Genomic DNA, 20,167 nt, shown 5'->3' with positions numbered 1-20,167 from the left:
GCTTTGTGCTCAGGGTTCATTCATTCTTGGCAAGGTTTGAGGCAGACAGTATGTGGTTCCGGGGATTGAACTGGGGTCAGCTGCACGCAAGGCAACTGTCTAAATTTCTCTACTACCTCTTCAGCCCTTCACTGAAGCTTTATTTATTTATTTATTTATTTATCTATTTTTGCCTTTTGGGTCACACCCAGCAATGCTCAGGGGTCACTCCTGGCTCTGCACTCAGGAATTACTCCTGGCGGTGCTGGGGGGACCATATGGGATGCTGGGGATTGAACCTGGGTCGGCCGCGTGCAAGGCAAATTAATGCCCTACCTGCTGTGCTATCGCTCCAGCCCCCTTCACTGAAACTTTCAAATAGTATATCACAATTACTGTTTAGATTTTACACGGCTGGTAATCTGAGACAGGATGTGGTACTTGGGGACCTGGCATATGTCTTTGAAGAAGCTCCTGCTCTCTTTCCGTGCTCTCACCCTACCTGGACTTTCTGACTCCCCGGCTGGCCTTTCTCCTTTCTCACCCACACCTCAGCCTAGTAAATGCTTCCTCCAGCTTGAAGCCCAGCTCAGGTTTCTATTCCTCCAGAAGCTTCTCTGCTGCCCATTCTCACTGATATCTCAGGCTCGGTCGGATGATTCCCCGACCCTGCCCCCCTCCCCATGGGCCCACTGCCATGCATCCCAGAAGATAGGACCAACAGCTAAGTTAAGTTGGCAGGGAGACTGCCTGGCATAGCCTGGGACTGACCACAACCCTCATTGTCCAACCGTCAGCCCAAAGCAGGCAGTTTACTGTGTGAGGCTCCAGCTCTGTTCAGCTCCTGACTACAAGAGAACAAGCTCCTGACCAGAACAGAACCTGAGCAACAAGCCAGGGCTTGAGAACAATTCAACTCCTCACTGCATTCATCTGGGCCGGGACCAAGCCCCAGGTAGCCTTGTGCCCCAGCCTAGTCTGTACAGGCTCTTGCCGTGTGCCAGAAAGTTTCTAAGCTGGGGACGAATAGAGCTGCATCTACTTGAGGATGGCCAGATCTATTTTTCTCTCTGAGTTTCAACTTGCCTCTCTGAAACAGGAAGGGCAGTAATGCCCGCCTCCTAAAGTGGCTTGAGACCCTCCCAGAATGAAGGGCACAAACGCACTTTGTAAACCACCGAGTGCTTTGGGATGAATGCAAGGACTTGTTATTTTTCGACTGGTAAATGAGGACAGCCTGGTGCGTTGGGGTTTTCAGTGTGATGCTGCAAAACTAGAATAACCAGCTCTCACGTTTCTGCGAGGAGACGTACACGTGTGTGCACGCACTCTCCTAATGACAGAACAGAACTCTCAGTCCTCTCGGAGATCCGGCACAGGCAAGTGGCCTGGAGAGAACCATCAGGATGCTAGGGAGAGGGGCCACCGGACATCAAAATCCAGAAACGCCCTTGTCAGCAGCACTTGCCTGAGCCAGCCCTGTGAGTTGGTGCCGGGAGCACAGAGATGTGTCTCTGCCCTCAACCAGCTTTTGGCCTGGAAGGAGGAGTTCCCTGTGAACCAGCCACTCTTCCCAAGCACTGAGGTGCACCGGAATTCCCACACCTAGCACCCAAATCCTGACGACTGGTGCATTGACGCCAGTTTCAGATGGCCTGGGTCAGAGCGTGACAAGTGAGTCTGGCGTGGCCCTGGAGAGCCAGGACTCGTGCCAGAATAGAACTCGTACCATTTCACATCTTCCCACTTGCTGAGCTCCTTGGGGGCGGGGCTCCCAGTTCCGGCCACCCCCCCTTTCTGAACCTGCTTCCTTCTTATGCCCTGGCCTACTCATGAGCCCCTTAATCTCATGCTATAGTCCTATTTTATGCAATTTTCACCTGTAATCCGGATGGACTATCCTGGGAGCCCACAAGGGTCAATGAGGCTCCTGACGGAGAAATGTTTGCAAGGCAAGCACCCAACCCACTACACTATCTCTCCCATCCCTCTTCTGTGACCTTTTCATTTGTCTTTGGTCCATATCTGGTCAGGCTCAGGGGCTATTCCTAGCTCCTGGGGGTTACTTCTGGCAGTGCTCAGAGAACTAGGAGGTACCAGGGATCAAACCCAGGCCTTCTACATGCAGAATATGTCATGCATGTGCTTAGCCCATGGAGCTATCCCTCTGGCCCCTCTCCTGTGACTCTAAAAAACGTTTTCATCTTTCTAAATCTCAGATCCACAGCTCTACCACAAAGGGGAAATGCTCCATTGACGGAATGTTTACCAAGGCCAGCATTACGCTTTGTTTTTTACCTGCATTCCACAATTAGTACAACGTGGTATCACCACTGTGGTTAGGATGGTAGGATCATAGGCTTCGGAATTAGATCATCCTGAGCTGGAGGAGAAAATGAGTCAGTGTCTATGGAAGATTCAGCATGAGGCCGGGCACACGAAACTAGCTGTTTATAGGCGCTGGCAAGACTCACAGCCTCCCCAGGGAATCACTGAAAGAAGAGATTTTGTGAGGAAGTTGGGGTTTTTACCCCAATTTTATAGGTCAGAAAACCGAGGACCAAAGAGATGCTTTAGCTTTCTTAAAGTCAATGGTGAAGTAAGGATTTGAACCTGGTTTTCTTGTTTTGGGGAGTGGGGGGTGCACACCCAGAGGTACTTACTCCCGGCTTTGCACTCAGGAATCACTCCTGGCATTCTTGGGGGACCATTTGGGATGGTAGGCATTAAACTAAGGTTGGCTGCAAGTAAAGCAAGCGCCCTACCCACTGTGCTGTCTCTCCAGCCTCATTGAACCTGAATTTCTTCATATACGCCCCAGCCCCAAATTACTTCCTATAGCATCAGGTTAAGGATGAAAGGCTAGGGTTGAAGAGAGTTCAATGGAATGAGCATGTGCTTTCCAAGTGGGAGGCCTGAATTCAATTACCAGCACCACATGGTCTCATAGCATCCCTGGGAGTGATCCCTGAACACAAAGTCAGGAGTAGTCCTCGAGCACTGCTAAGGCATGGCCGAAAAATCAAAATTAAATTAAACTGAATTAATAAAAAAGTGAGAGACAAAAAAAAACTAGTTTTAAAGTGAAAGGATTTTCTTCTTTTCTGCTTGTTGGATGAGAACAGGATAAGAACACTATTCGGGTCTCCCAAAGAGGAATCGAAAGAGCCATGCTTGGAGTATCACACTTCACTCAAGTGAGAGAAAGGATCCGGAGTTCCAACCTCTGTCGACAATCAAGAATCAGGGATGCTGTCTCATTTGCCAAGGTGTCGAAAATCAGATGCCTGGACATGTAATGAGATTTGGAGATGATCGCTGGACGAGAGCCGTTACCGACTGGATTTCACGAGACGCCTGGCCGCCCACCTACAGGATGGTCAGACTTCTTTGTCAAGACTCTGAATGATTGGTTTGAGGCTCTTCGTGTTCCTGGAGCGAGCAGACGCCATTGGGCTACACTAGCACGCTACAGTGACAAATGGAGACATTACTGGCGCCCGCTCAAGCAAATCGATGAGTAACGGGATGTCAGGTGTCAAGTGTTAAGGGTCTATTTGTTGGATATTTAGTTTATATTGGGGCCTGAATGTCTCTCTTTTTTTTTTCTGCTTTGAAAATAAAATATTTCAAAGCCTGCCCACTCTTGCCTCTGGCCTTCCTGGTAGGATCAGGCAAAAGAATACATTTCAGCAGTCAAATGTGTTCATTTAGGGGGAATCTTCTTGCCAGGAGCCATTGCTTCCCTCACCTAAAAATAAAACCCCAAGCTATGAAGTAATACGTACTATAAACATGTTTTCCAATTCATCGCCAGTAGCCTGATGAATCATGAAACTCCTTTAACAGAGGTATGAAAGTCCACCTCACAGTGGAAAAAGAAGTCTAGGATTTAAACTGATGATCTGAAGCCTTCAGATCACTGAGGTCTTTTTTTGTTTGATCGATTGATTTGGGGACCACATCAGGCACTGTGTGCTTGGGGACAACTATAGGTTCTGTGCTTATAGATCACTCCAGATAGTGCTTAGGGGACCATGCCATTCCAGGGATCAAACCTGGGGTTTTTGCATGCATAGTAGGATAGTTTCTCTCTCTCTCTCTCTCTCTCTCTTTCTCTCTCTCTCTCTCTCTCTCTCTCTCTCTCTCTCTCTCTCTCTCCCTGCTCTCCATTTAAGTTTTTCTTTTTGTTTGGTTCAATTTTTTGGTCTTGAGGGCCATAACCAGCTGTGCTTAGCCCTTATTCTCCTGACTCTGTGTTCAGGGATCACTCCTGGTGGTACTGGGGGATCATACTCAGTGCTAAGGACTGAACTAGGTAAGGCTGTGTGCAAGGTAAGTGCTTAACCTCCTGTCCTATCTTCAGCCCTGCCTAGGTCTCTTGGAGAATAAAAATCCTGCCCTTGAACTGTTGTGAGAGGTATAACAGGCTTCCCCTTAAGTCCACCCAGGGGTCCTTGTTTCTGATGGTAAGTCGCATCTTTGAGATTAGACTGAAGGGGTGACTGAGGGTGCAGGTGGAGAAGGGGTTCAAGCTAAACAGAGTGCTGTACAAGATAGAGTGAACGAGTGAGCGAGAGAGAAAGAGAGAGATAGAGAGTATGTCTGTGTGTGTGTGTGCGCACGCGTGTGTGTGTGTGTGTGTGTGTGTGTGTGTGTGTGTGTGTGGTGCCAGGGATTGAACCCAGGGTCTCACAAACTCAAGACAAGCACTCTACCTCTGAGCCACAATCCTGACCCAGAGTTGTCTTGAGTAGCCTCAAAGAGCCATGGGCTGAGACTTTGAACTTGGGCTCCATAGCAAGAGGAAGTTCTAACAAGTGGACGCTACTCAGTAAGAGGGAGAGGGCAGGAGCTCTCTGTCCATGAGGGGTGTGAATTTTCATTGGATGAGGATGACCAGGGGCAGGGGGTAGGGAAGACTAATGTCCAGTCCTGAGGTAGCATTCAGTGATTGTGGCCTACCCAACTCTATAACTTGACCCAAACCTTGATCTTTTGACTTCAAGTTCAAAGATCTCTGCACCAAAGGATACTACCCCTTGGCCATCATTTCTCAACCTTGCAATCTCTGAGCAGCAAAGTATTTATTTTTTTCTAGTATTAAATGACATGAAATTGACCATCCTCAACATTTTTCAGTGTCCAGTTTAGTGGCAGTAGGTGCATCTATATTGTTGGGCTACCATCACCAACGCCATCATCTCCAGAATGTCATTTTAGGTCACCAACCCTTATTCACTTAACATGACTCTCCATTTTCTCTCCTCACAAACCCTGGTAACCATCATTTGTACTTTCTGTTTATAAATTTGGCCCTACCAGATAGCTCAAATAAGTGGATTCAAACAGTATTTCTCTGTTGTGCCTGGTTTATTTCATTTAGCACATTTACCGGCTCACCCATGCTGTAGAACACATCAGAATTTCCTTCCTTTTGAAGGCCAAATAATGTTCCTTTGTCTATACATACACAAATATACAAAATTTTATTTATCCACCCAACCATGAATGGATATTTCAAATTCTTCCATCTTTAGACTACCATGATTACATGTATTTTCTTGAGACCTTATTTAAAATCTTTGATATCTACCTAGAAATGGAACTGGTCTCCTTCCCTTCCCCTACTCTCTCTTCCTCTCCCCTAACCCCTTCCCTCCTCTCTCCTCTCTCCCTCTCTCCCCTACCTTTGAGGTTACCAGAATCAAATGAGGAACTCACACATACTAGACAAGTGCTCTACTGCTGAGACAGATTCTCAGCCCTCTAAGCTTAAACTTTTTTCCTGTGGGAAGCAAACCCATCAATGCTCAGAGACTATTCCTGGATATCTCAGGATGGAAACTCTCCAGTTCCACAATCCTCTTTTTTTTTCCACACCTGATAATGCTCAGGATTTACTCCTGGCTCTGCACTCAGGGACTACTCCTGGAGGTGCTCAGAAGACCATATGGGATGCTGGGAATTGAACCTAGGTTGATCAAGGGCAGGCAAGTACTGCACCTACTGTACTCTTTTATAGGGTCTGTACACTGTACATTAGTTAGAGGGGAAAAAATCTGTCTTACTGTTTTCCATGGCGTACTTTTGTACACCAAATGTAAAAATGTACTTTTTACATTTACACAACTTAAACCATACGCAAAAGGCACCAGAGAGATAACATAACAAGATGAGCACATGCATTATATGCAGAAGGCCTGGGTTTAATCTCTAGCACACTGGGAATGACCCCCAAGCACACGGCCAGAGATAGTCTCCAAGCACTGCCAGGTGTGATTTCAATTACCAAGCTACCCTTCCCTCCTAAAAGAATGCAGAATTTCCAATTTCCTCTTGTTATTTGTTGTTGTTGTTGTGATTATCATTCTTTTGTTATTGTTAAGTAGCAGTCCTGATGGGGGTTATAGCATGTAGCTTATTTTGGGTAAAGGTAAAGGTAAAGGCCCTCCCGTTGATCGTCGATTTGCTCGAGCGGGCCCAGTAACGTCTCCATTGGAGACTTTGTTGTTACTGTGTCTGGCATATCGAATACTCTCGGTAGCTTGCCGGGCTCTCCGAGAGGGGCGGAGGAATCGAACTCGGGTCGGCCATGTTGGCCGCTTGTAAGGCGAACGCCCTACCCGCTGTGCTATCGCTCCAGCCCTATTTTGGGTAATTCCTCTATATAGTAGAAAGGACTGGAATGCAGAAGGGTTTGGAGGTCCAGGGAAAGCCCCGTGGAAGAATACCTGCCTTGCACGCATGAAGCCATGAATTTGATGCCCACGTGCCAGCCAACGTGCCAGCTTTAATCTGAGCAGTCCTGGGACTGGAGACATAGAACAGTGGTAGGGTGCTTGCCTTACACTTGGTCAATCCAAATTCAATCCCTAACATTCCAAATGACCATCACCCAGAGTGATCCTTGAAGGCAGAGTCAGGAGTAAGCGCAGAGCAGTGCTGGTTGTGACCCCCCCCCCCCCGCAAAAAAAATAACCAACCAACAAAAACCCCAAATAATCAAAGCATCCCTGTCACTGGAACCCCAGGCCATGACAAAGCACAAGATCTCTTCCACATTGCAACAAAGCATAGGTGAGCTCAGGGACTGTGGCCACCTCCACAGAGGGAATGGAAGGGAAATTAAATTCATTAATAATATGATTTTTTAAAAATGAGAAACAGGACCAGAGAGACAGCACAGTCGGTAAATCCTTGCATGCAGCTGACCTGGGTGCAATCCCCAGTACTGAGCCCTGAACACAGAGCCAGGAGAAAGCCCTGAGCACTTCTGGGTGTGGCCCTCAAACCAAAATCAAAATTACACAACCATAAAAGAGAAGAAACAAGCTTGGAGGGCTTTTATGGGGGAGAAACACTCTAAGAGAAAGACAGGAGGAGCCGTGGCAGGCTGGCAGGTCTAAAGAGAGGAAAGGGAAAAGAGTTGTCAGTATGGTTATCTCAGGAGGAAGGACAAGAATGGATGCGAGTTGCGCCCCAAGTTAAGGAGATGAGGAAGGAAGCCTGCACAGAAGTTTCCTACCTAGACGGCCTGTCGATCAGCACAGAATCACACAGCCTGGTTGCTGCACTCTTGGAGGGGTGCTCAGTAGCTCCCCCAACAGGGCCACCGCTGTACAGCAGCCTAAAGAAGTATTGGCAGAGATGGGGTTCAGAGCTTCTCTGCATCTGTTACTCTGTCATTGAAAATCTCAACTGTTCTCATGGCTGCTGGGTCACTAAGTGCCATGTACCATATCTCTGGGTACAGTGGCTTCATTTCCTTTTTGGGAACTGCAAGTATTCAGAGTTAGGCTAGAGAGATAATATAGGGATTAAACTAATTGCCTTGAACGTGAAAGACCCCGATTTTATCCCAGGCAACCCATAGGGTTCCCAGAGCACTAGTGGATGTGACCAAAATCAAAAACAAAAGCCCAATTACCTTTTTTTTTTTTTTGGTCACACCCGGAGATGCACAGGGGATATTCCTGGCTCTGCGCTCAGGAATCACTCCTAGTGGTGCTCGAGGGACCATATGGGATGCTGGAAATTGAGGCAAATTCTCTACCTGCTGTACTATCACTCCACCCCCCACCTGTGTTGACTCAGAACCAAGACCTAGTCACAGAAATTTCCTGGGGTCCTAAGGAATACTGTACCACTCACAGAAAAGTTGATGGGGAAAGGCTGAAGGAGAGTTGTGTGCCCCGTCCCACCTACAACACAGCTTCTAGTCCAAACCGTCAGGACCCACAAATATGATGGTGTGGGGAAGAAGGATCTTGGGGCTCTCCATGGCTGGGCGTGCCAAATCAAGACCCAGTTTTGTTTGCACCCAGCGTTCCTTTTGGGATTCTGTGTCCACATTCCTCCACTCTGTTGGGACATCAGTCCTATTGGAGAAGGGGTCCACCACATTCCAGTTTGAGCTCAATTCCCTGAGGGTCTGTCCCAGTTATTACCTGGTACCCCTGTCAGAAGAGAAACTTTTGGTCTTGCACGTAGGAAGAATGCCTCTGGGAGATGAGGGCCCAAGTGTGGATGCTTCTGCAAGTCAGTGGCTCAGATTAGTAGGAAACTACCAGCCACTGGTGAAAGACATGGAACAGACTCGCCCATCCCCCAGAAAGACTCAACCCCACCAACTGACGCATCAATCTTATTCCTCTGACCTGCAGACAGCAGATAATGAACCTGGCTGGTTAAGCCTCTTCAATTGTGGCGTTGTGTCACGGCAGCCCTGCAAACACGGTGGGTGAGAAGAAACCAGGTTATCAGGGTAATCTCTTTGGGTATTTACTTTTTAAGAAGCATCTACCCGTGGTATGATTAAAGAAACATGAAAGAAAACGAGGGTACTTGGAAAAATATAGTTGCTTATCAGGAGATTATTCTGATGTGGCAATGCACAAATGTTTTCAAACAGCTGGTATCTTGTAAAAGGAGGCTCTTGTAAACAGGATATTCCTGTTGGCATGGGGCTGCATGTTTGCTTTAAACACACACACACACACACACACACACACACACACACACTGCCCTGTTTTTGAGCAGCCAACTAATGCAAACAAGGAAATATACTGGAGAAAATTTGAAAATGCATACATCAGAGATAATCCCCTGGACATGAATGTAGCTAGCAAGTGACAAAAAAGAGGTCTGGCAAACACTGAGACTTGCCCTTTGAAACGTCTGACATTTTCCTGGAAAAGTCAGAGTCAGGTATTTTGAAAGGGAGAAGTAGATAATGTCAAAACGGGAAGGGAGCTTAGAGAGAATCTGATCTCTCTGCCACATTTTATAGGTTGGAAAAAACTGATATCAATCTTTTTTTTTTTTCTTTTTAGGTCACACCTGGCGATGCACAGAGGTCACTCCTGGCTCTGCATTCAGGAATTACTCCTGGCAGTACTCAGGGGACCATGTGGGATGCTGGTAATGGAACCTGGGTTGGCCGGGTGCAAGGCACATGCCCTACCTGCTGTGCTATCACTCCATCCCCAGGTTGAAAAAAAACTGAAGTCCAGAGAGGGAAAGGAAATGACTCAAGGTCACACAGCTGCCAAGTGGCACCTGCAGTTTTCTACCTCTTCCTTCTCTCTCTCTCTCTCTCTCTCTCTCTCTCTCTCTCTCTTTTTCTCTCTCTCTCTCTCTCTCTCTTTCTCTCTCTCTCCAGTTCCCGCCATCTGCAGTGCTTGAACTCAGGGCCTCACACATACAAGGTAGACACTCAATCACTCAGCCGCATCCCAGGCACAGTCCCTTTTCCTTTCATTCTTCCCCATATCCCTGTGCTGGTCATTGAGTGATGCAAGCACCTACATAAAATAAATCCCAGGGCCAGGGAGATTGTAGAAGGATCAGGTACAAAGCACAGGCTGGGCCCAGGTTCAGTCCCCTGCACCGTGCGCACTGTTCCCTTACTCCAGTACCCCGGGGCCCTAGACTGTCTAGCTTCGAAGCAGCGCCGCATCCTCAGCCCAGTAACTAGCATTGAGCCATGGATCGCTGGGAATTGCCGACAGAGACTTCTTTTTTTTGGGGGGGGGGGGGGAGGAGATGCCATTTGTTTATTTATTTATTTATTTTTCTTTTTTTATTAGTGAAACACCATGAGGTACAGTTATAGGCTTACAAATTTTGTGCTTGGGTTTCAGTTATACAATGATCAGGTGCCCATCCCTCCACCAGTGCCTGTCATCCATCACCACGGGTCCCAGCATCCCCCACCCCCAACCCCCATGCCCCCCGTCCCATCCTGCCTCTGTGGCAGGGTATTCCCCCTTGTTCTCTCTCTCTTCTTTTGGGTACTGTGTTTTGCCAGAGAGGCATTGAGTGGCAATCATGTTTGGTCTATAGACTACTTTTAGCATGTCTCTCCCACCCTGGGAGGGTCTTCACAACACCCTTCATTTGGTGCTCTCTTCTCTATCTGAGCTTCCTTTTCACCTAGAACGTGTGGCTGGCCTTCAAGTCATGGAGCAAATGAGCCCTGCCTAGGAGCGCCCCCTCCCACACACCCCTTCCACACATGTCCCCCCCCCCCACCAAAAAAAAAAAAAGGAAAAAGAAATCATTCTCTGCTGTGCTGGGGAGTGGTAGGAGGGAAACTGAGGACATTGCACTAATAAAGGGAGGTGTGTTGAAACAGTATCTGACTGAAACCCAACCTGAACAACTTTGTAACTGTGTATCTCAAGGAGATTCAATATTTAAAAAAAAGGAGGGGGGATAAATCATTATTTTTTTTCTTTCTTTTAGGGTCACATCTGGCCATGTACAGGAGTTACTTCTGGCTCTGCACTCAGGAATAACTCCTGGTGGTGCTCAGGGGACCATATGCCCTACCCACTGTGCTATTGCTCCAGACCCATAAATCTCTATCTTGGTCAGAGAGATGCTAGAAGGGTTAAGGCATTTGCCTCTCACGAGGCTGACCTTGGTTCCATCTCTGGTGCCACATGTAGACTCCCAAGCACAGAGCCAGGAGTAAGCCCTGAGCACTGCTGAGTGTTTTCCAAGGGACAAATAAACAAAACAAATGGAAGAAAAGAAATTACTTTATCTGTGTCAAGGGTGTCCCCTTATCAGTTCCCTTGTCTGGGGGTTCAGTGGAATTGTTCTCTCCCACCAATGGGCCTGTCTGGGGATCACTCCTCTGTCTGTGCTGTGGCCAGGCAGAGTGACACCCTCTCCCCGCCGCTGTTTTGCTGTCCCACTGGAAAAATCAAGGTCCTCCCTCCCTGGCTCTCTCCATCCCCTTGAAAATCTGTTTCCAAGGGTACCTGTTAGCTAGTGACCAGAGGGATGGAGGGGTCAGAGGGCAACAGTTTCAGAGCCCAGGACAATACCTGTTCACACTGTGTGCTCAAAGCTCTGGAAATTTCAGGCTGGGGGTCAGAGAGATGGTGCAGGTATTAAGGCCTATGTGCCATGTGGTTCCTTGAGCATCCACAGATGTGACCCAGGAGGCTGCTGATCACTGCTGGAGTGACCCATGTCATCTCTGAATAACACTGCATCCTTGCACCCTTGAATGAACCTCTCACATGAGAATTAGCTGAGAATTATAGGAAGGGTCATCTGAGCTTCCCAGGAACCTTTTTTAAAAAATATTTTTTTAAGTGTTTTGCTTTTTGGGTCACACTCAGAGATGCTCAGGGGTTGCTCCTGGCTCTGCACTCAGGAATTACTCCTGGCGGTGCTCAGGGGACCATATGGGATGCTGGGAATCGAACCCAGTGGGCTGCGTGCAAGGTCAATGCCCTACCTGCTGTGCTATTGCTCCAGCCCCTTCCCAAGCACCTCTTGGGAGGTCTCCCTCCTCTCATGTCAAAAACTGTAGGACTGGAATGTGAACCAAGGCTTGAGGCATGAGGTCTTGGGTGCCATCCTTGGTCCAGAACAAAGGAAAATAAAAAAGCACAGCTTCGGGGCAGTACATAGGGGTCGATAGAGAACAGGATCTATCTCTCATCCCCACTGCTCCCCACTGCCTTCCCTCTTCCCCACCCCCTAGTTTGACTTGGCTCTGTCCGACCCAGGCCAGCTCCTGCACCCTGAGCTCCCGTTCCAGCCTCAGTCACAAGCTGACCGCAGGAACAGATGATACAACGCACAGCAAGTGGTAGGTTCTGGACCCATGGTCAGGTGAGTGGGATCTGAGCTGCTGCTTGTTTGGGGTTCTGTTTCCCACCACCAGGACACTTGGTCCCCCAAACCAAGACTCCTGACACCTGATGGGACAGTGGCAACAACTCCTACCTGGTCTCCCAGTCTGCAGCCTCTCCTCCCCACGGCCCCTGCCCTCCAGAGGGCACTTGCTGAAATGCCCATCTGTGTATTCTCTTACCTCTGCAGAGCCTCCTTGGCTGCCCTGCATGTCCAGGATCAACTCCAAAAGCCGAGGCTTGGCATCCAAGTCCCTCATCATTTGTACCTGGCAACCTACTTGAAGGAGAAACACAAATTTGCTCTTCATGGGGCTGGAGAGAAAATACGCGGTGGGTGGAGTGCTTGCCTTGCAGGTGGCTGACCCAGGTTGGATCCCCTAGATCCCATATGGTCCCTTGAACCCTACCAGGAGTGACCCCCAGGTTGGGGGTATGAAGGGCAACTGGGGCCATTGGTGAAGAGAAGGGCTCACTGGTGAAGAGATTGGTGGTAGAACATTGGATGATTGAAAAAAAAAAGTTTGCATGAACTTTTAGTGTATTTATTCCTCTTGGTAATCTTCAACGGGGGTGAGCACATTCATAAACACAACTCTAAAATCAGAAAACTCAAAGAATGAAAAACACTTTTGTCATCCATAGTAAAGCCTACCCTGAAATGACATGCGTGGTTATCCCATTCGGTGGGAGTATTGGGACACAAGTTACAAGAATAATAAAGTGCTTGATTTGGGGGATTCTCTTTGGTAAGACCCACAAGGCAAATGTGTTACCTTTATTTAACCTGAAACTTGTTACTTTAAAAAAAAAATCTGAAATCTGCTGAATTCCAGCCCCAGCTGACTGTAGTGATATTAGAGAGTTCTGCAAAGATTCTGATGTTTCGTTCCCATTTTGTCAATGAAAAAAAAAAAACTAAGACTTGGCAAGAGAAGCAAACACAATACATTGAAGACTCCAGCTCTGATTCAGTTTTGAATTTGAGCCCATGACTCCGTGAGGCTGCCAGAAGCTAAGGCCAGATGCCAATGAAGTGGCCGAGTGGTGTGAAGATGGTGAGGCTCATGGATGGGCCATGGGGGCAAAGGCAGGGAGCCCTGAACAGACCCAGAAGTTGGAGATGGTGGGGTCTTTTTTTTCCTTTTTAGGTCACACCCGGCAATGTACGGAGCTTATTCCGGGCTCTGCACTCAGGAGTTACCCCCTGGCAGTGCTCAGGGTATCATATGGGATGCTGGGGATCGAGCCCAGGTTAGCCGTGTGCAAGGCAAACGCCCTACCCGCTGTGCTATCGCTCCAGCCCCGATGGTGGGGTCTTGCATGTGGAGTAGGTGTGGAGGCAGGTGGATGGCGGGAGAGGGGACGCCATAGGTGCTCAGAGAGTGGTGAGCAAGTTTGTTTGTTTCTTTGCTTGATTTATTTTTTTAGGCCACACCTGGCAGTGATCAAGACTTAATCCTAGCTCTGTGCTCAGGGATCACCCCTGGTAGGACTTGGGGCGCCATACAGGGTGCTGTGGATTGAACCCAACTCAGCCACATGCCAGGCAAATGCCTTACCCATTACACTGTCACTCCAGCTCCTCAGACTATGTGTAGTTCAGTACTCGGAGGTCACTCCCAGGGGTGCTCAGGGGACCATCTGGTGACAGGTATCAAATCTGGATCTCCTGCATGCAAGGCTGTACCCTAGCTCATTGAGCCATGTCCCTGGCCCAATAAACATACTTCTAAGGACGGGCTGTGACCCTCGAAGGAGCAAAAGGTGCTTAACAGAAGGCAGGTCTCTCCCTCCCCTTCCCCAGTTCTACCCTAATCCCAGGGCCCTTATGGATTTATGTCTTCTCAGATTCCCCTTTTCATGAACTGCCTCTTTAGCATGATTGCTTTTTTTTTTTATTGTTGTTGTTTGAGGACCATACTCAACGGTGTTTGCTTCTGACTCTGCACTCAGCTATCACTCCTGGCACTGCTCAGAGGACCACTTGTGGTGCCAGGATCAAACCTGGGACAGCCGAGTGCCAGGAAGGCATCTTACCCACTCTGCTGTTTCTCCAGCCTGTGATTACTTTCTTCCCTGACCTGCTTTTCTCACCGCCGTGTTCACAGTGTCCCAGGGTACATACAGTTATTCGACGACTTCCTCCTGCTTGGTCATGTCCTATTACACTGTTCCCTACTAGCTACTAGCCTTGACCCTTTTGATTGGGCTATTTTGTTTGTTTATTTTTTTTTGGGGGGGGGGACCACTCCCAGCAGTGCTCAGTGTTTACTTCTGGCTCTGCACTCAGACACTCAAAAATTGCTCCTGGCAGTGCTCAGTGACCATATGGGATGCTGGGGATCGAACCTGGGTCAGCCTCATCAAGGCAAGTGCTCTCCCTGCTGTACTATTTTTTTCTGGCCCTTTATTGGGCTGTTTGAAATAAACTCTCAGAGTAGGGCACTTCCTTTCAAAATTGTGGTCCCAGACAAAACCCAAGCTGTTCTACAAAGATGAACATAACCATAACAGAAAGTCCTCCCAAACCAAAACATAACCATAACAGAAAGTCCCCCCAAACCTCCCTCTCTCGCTGACCCCTGGCAGAATGAAGACACCTGACCGCTGGGTGAAGCTCAGTCTTGGAAGACACATTCACTGGGTCCTGCCAGGGTCCAGCCCTTTCTGGAGTCAGGGTACTGCCACCTTGCGTCTGCGCAATGCCATCAGAGCGTACTCCAGTGTGGTGAGGGCCATCATGAGACACCCACTGTGTGCTGGCGTCAGCTTGTGGAGGGCTGCTGTTGCTCTGATGACGCCATTGCCCTGCGGAACGGGAAAGGCGCTTCCTCGATCTAGGCCATTATTATGTGGGGCCCATTCTGGCCACAGACACCACGTGGGGAGTCAGGCCTCTGCTGTTATTTCAGCCTCGGGGGTGAAAACATCCGAACAGAGGCATCCTTTTTCTGTTCTTGGCTCTGGCCTTGGAATGTAGACTTTGGATTCCCCGTTGTTTGTCTCCGCCTCTCACAGCACCAAGCAGGAGCACCTCCCCGGGCACCTCTCACCTTCCTTTGTCTCTGGCCTGCTCACAGCTGGCACCCTCACCACTCTCCTGGCAGGGGTCCAGGCCAAGAGAATGCAGGAGCCTTCGCAACCTGTGGGGCATCTCCTGCTGGCTCAGGTGTGAGGCTGGTGGATGGAGCAGTGTGGTGGGTGGTGGAGTCTAAGTTGAACCTATCTAACTCAGAGGTCCACGGAGGGAAGTGTGGAAGAGGAGGAGGTGTTGGTGATGGTGGTGGTGGTGGTGGTGGTGGAAGGGGGCTGGGTACCAGTCAGTGCCAGCCCCCATCTACTTGCGCCCCTTATGGCCTGTTCAGAAAGTGCAGGCCAATATCATTGCTGTTTCTGTTGGTTTCACAAGCTTTGGTGAGGCCAGAGGTGACTTCCCTTCTTCGGAGGAATGTAGACCTGTCTGCATGTGAAGACTAAAACAAATCCAAGGGGTGTGCCTGGGAGACTTGGTGGAAGGGCTTCACTTAGCCTGGGAAAACTTGGGCATTTCCAATGAGATCAAATGGTGTGGCTCCCTAGGGGACCCCAGCCCGGGGCTTGCTCAGTTTGCGTCCCCACGTGTGCAGACCTTTGCTCCCCCAGCACCAGACTCCACTAGGGAAGTGCCTATCAGAAGGATCCCTGGGAAGTCTTCCCCTCTGGATGGGGATCTGTATCAGCACGGGGAGGATCCAGGGGGCCCAAGATGTTGAGTCCTGAGAAACCATCAGACTCATCCTGGCTGTCAGCACTCCCAGAATCCTTTGACCACCTTTCCTGGTTTGCCCCTTACTAGTCACTAGATGAGAGATAGGGCCTGAACTGAACCAGCCAGCCAGAGGTCTGGTAAGTGGGGAGATAGGCAGTATGGCCAGTGAGCCCTAATCCTAATTAGAAGTGTGCATCTAATTCACAAGGGATTTTAAAAATGCAGAAAGGGGAGTGGGGGAGAATGAAAAACGCAACATGAATAAAAAAATAGAATATTGGGTTAAATAAATAAATAAAATAAATAAAGGCCCTCCCGTTGATCGTCGATTTGCTCGAGCGGGCCCAGTAACGTCTCCATTGGAGACTTTGTTGTTACTGTGTCTGGCATATCGAATACTCTCGGTAGCTTGCCGGGCTCTCCGAGAGGGGCGGAGGAATCGAACTCGGGTTGGCCATGTTGGCCGCTTGTAAGGCGAACGCCCTACCGCTGTGCTATTGGGTTAAATAAAGTATATTAAAATGAAGTCTGCTTTTCATTAAGAAAATGTGACGAGAGAGAGAGAGAGTACAAGGGAAGTTGCCTGCCATAGAGGCAGGGGGAGGGGTGGGATGAAGCAGGGACACTGGAGACATCGGTGGTGGAAAATGTACACCGGTGGAGGGATGGGTCATTATATGACTGAAACTCCAACATGAAAGCTTTGTAACTATCTGACGGTGATTCGATTAAAAAAATAAAAAAGATAAAAAAGAAAATGTGGCTACTGGTACATTTATTTTTTATTTGTTCATTTTAAGAATCACACTAAGGGTGCATGAGCCACCGTCCGTGTGGGTAAGAGTAGCCCACCGTGGAGCTGGAGACTGAATCTGGGGTCTCCTGTATCAAAAAAGGCTCTTTAGCCTGGGGCCATTTCCCCAATCCAGGTGCCAGCACTGTATTTCAAATAACACACGAGGCTCTCAGTGTGTCTCTGTTGCCAGGTCAACATACCCAGCTTCCTCTGGCCTCGGGGCCTTTGCACCTGCTTTTCTCTCTGCCCAGGTTCCTCCTTGTTTAACATAGCTCACTTCTTTTCTTGTTACACAACTCTCAATTCAAGGGTTCCCTGCCTTCTAACTAGCTCTCTCCATTCTCCTTTGCACATGATACCTGGCTTTATTGTCTTCATAGCACTTTACAATCTTCGTATCACTTTTGCTCACGGGATGCCCTCAGGAAATTTCTCCCAAAGAATTCACCTTCAAGTGTTTTCCTTTGCCCTCTAGCTTGCCCAAAATGCAAGCCTTTGATTGATTTTGCCATTCACTTTCAGAGTTCAGGGTTTATGCTGTAGCCACCAGGGTCAGTTTTGCCAACCAGTTTTTGTTTCAGTTTTTGGGGCCATACCCAGCTTAGTGACTGGCTATGGGCTTGGGGTGACCACTGGCAGTGCTCAGAGTGATGAGGAATATAAACCACTGCCCACATTTCGAACAGGCTAACAGAGAGCAGGAGATGTCGAAGGGCAGCCGAGTCTGGGCGACAAAACATAACAGGGGAGATGTCCTTGAGATGGTCCTACTTTCGCTTTGTCACCTTGGTTACCTGGGAACATATGTCGAATGTGCTTCTATCCTTGAGGTGGTCCAGACCCTGTTTTAGGAAATAACATGCTTTGGGATTTCTGCTTTTGTACTCTCCTGACAAATGTGGCCCACAAATGCTCCAATCCCCAATCCGCAACAGACATCCTATAAAGTGGAGTTCTTATCTTTGACCTGTGCCCAGTTCTGGAGCAAGAGTTCAACTGGGTCATTAGCATAATTGAGCATTGTTTTCCCCAATTCTCAAGGTGTGCTGCTTGGTATTTTTGCTGGCTTTTGTTGGGAATTTCTGCAACCAGGGGACCATATGTGTTTCGTGAGCGATAGCATAGCGTGTAGGGCATTTGCCTTGCAGCCGACCTGAGTTCGATTCCGCCGCCCCTCTCGGAGAGCCCAGCAAGCTACAAAGATTATTCCCGCCCGCAAGGCAAAGCCTGGCAAACTACCTGTGTTGTATTAGATATGCCAAAAACAGTAACAACAAGTCTCACAATGGTGATGTTACTGGTTCCCACTCGAGCAAATCAATGGACAACAGGACGACAGTGCTACAATGCTACAGTGTTATAAAAGCAGGGATAGAACCAGTCAGTCTCATGCAAGTGTCTTACTTCCGTACTATTTCTTCAGCACTGAAAATTAGTTCTGCTGTTGCCTTAAAAATTTTTTTTGTTGTTTTTGTTTGTTTATTTGGGGGTCACACCCGGCTGTGCTCAGGACTTACTCTTGGCTCTGGGCTCAGGGATCACTCCATGCATGGTTTGGAGAACAGTATGTGCTACCAGGGATCAAATCAGGGCTGCCTACCTGCAAGACAAATGCCCTACCCGTTATACTATCATTGGATATGATGGTTGCTTTTTTTCTAGAACAGCAGCGTGATCATGTTTCTCTCAAGCCCAGGGCCCCCCACAGTGCTAATCTCTGAGGGCCTTTCCTGCCCAAATAGAAGGATTTGCGTTTGGGGACTTACACCTCAGCACAGGGCAACTTACTCTGGCTGGCTGGCACTCCAAAGCTGCTTTCCTGGCATGGCAAAATCTTTACAAACCACACAGCCAGAAGGCTCAGGGCAAGAGGTGTCCCAGTAAGTGTCACTTCCTGGCTGAAGGTCAACTACTTAAGAACATCCTTGTTGACAGTAATTCATCAATGAATCCATTTTCCAGCTCTAGAAAGTCATTTCGCTGAACATTGGTAGATGTTCTTAGAAAGTCGAGGGAGGGAAGTGGGTTTACTTGTTTCCCTCTGAAAATTAAGCTGATATAGGCTGAGTCAGAGACCCGCCCCCCCCCCCCCCCCCCCGTTGGAGGGGTGGGAGTATCCCTGACCCGTTAAAGACACCTGTGGGACTTGAGCCCAGACCTGGTCTTCACCCAGAGGAGCATCTTCTCGGGGAGGCAACGGAGACAGTTTGCAAGGAAGTGAGTTAACGAGAATGGGTGCAGACATGGAGTGCTCAGGGACTGGTCTACAGCAGGTCCCCAGATTCCTTCTTCACATTGGCTCCAGTCACTGCATGGAGTTGCCCTCCCCTGTCTCTGAGTCACTGTGAGATGGTTATGAAGCTTCCATGTTTGCGTTTCCCTCATAAATTGATCAAACACCCATCCCTCCACCAGTGCACACCTCCCCACCACCAATGTCCCCAGTATCTCCCCTCCATCCCACCCCTCCCCCTGCCTCTATGGCAGACAATTTCTTCCATACCCTCTCTGTACTTTGGGGCACCAGGTTTGTAATACAGATACTGAGAGGCCATCGTGTTCAGTCCTTCGTTTGATCCTTTACTTACCTTCAGCACACATCTCCCATCCTGAGCGGTTATCCAACCATCATCTGACTTAGTGATCCCTTCTCTGTCCTCGCTGCCTTCTCCTCCAGCTTGGGTCGTGTCTCTTAAAGGCGTTTTGAGTGCTGGCCTCTGCTCCTGGCTTGTCTCAGAAGCATTACAGGGGCCCTGCACAAGACCCCCACTACTCCTGTCCTCCGTTCCCTCTTGGGGAAGATGTGAAGTCGGGTTAGTGTCAGATTATCCTGCTGGAAGCATCTGGCCTGAGGGGGTCTGGACGGGGGTGGGGGGGGGTGCTCTTATCTTCTGTCAAGCGTGAGCTGCAATGGGGCTCTGAGAGTGCAGCCCCGCCCCTCCTGGCGGCACAGGCTCCTTGGGGAACTGGCTTCAGGCCCAGCCCCAGAGCTGATGTCAAGCGGGTGTCTGCCGCGGCCACGCGCCGGCCCACACTGGGAAAAGCTGTCCTGGGCCGCCCTCTGGAGGAAGTCGGGCTTCCTCCGGCCGCAGCCAGGTGCAAGGCCCCGCAGCCAGGCCCGGGATCTGAACAGGGGCCAGGGCCTGGGATGCTTGCCTGCTCCCCCCGTGGGAGACCTTCTGCCCCCCCATCCCAACCTCTTGCAGTCTTAATGGGCTCCCAAACCTCTCCCACTTGCGCTCCCGCTGCAGCCCCTGGCTGAGACCCCTCAAGGCTTCTGGCGCCTGGCTCCCTGGGAGACACATAAGATGCAGGTTCAGCAGATCGAGGTCTCCCCAGGCTAGACACCTGCAGCGAAGCTATTTAGGTATTTCAGAGGTGCATAACCCCCCCCCCCCAACCACACACACACACACACACACACACAAAACCCCTCACCTGGGAGAGTCTAGAGCTGCTCTTTGTCCTATGTGTATGGAGTGT

The sequence above is a fragment of the Sorex fumeus genome, unplaced genomic scaffold, assembly GCF_029834395.1.
Source record: "Sorex fumeus unplaced genomic scaffold, SorFum_2.1 ptg000034l, whole genome shotgun sequence".
Classification (NCBI taxonomy): Eukaryota; Metazoa; Chordata; class Mammalia; order Eulipotyphla; family Soricidae; genus Sorex; species Sorex fumeus.
This window is presented reverse-complemented; position numbering follows the sequence as displayed.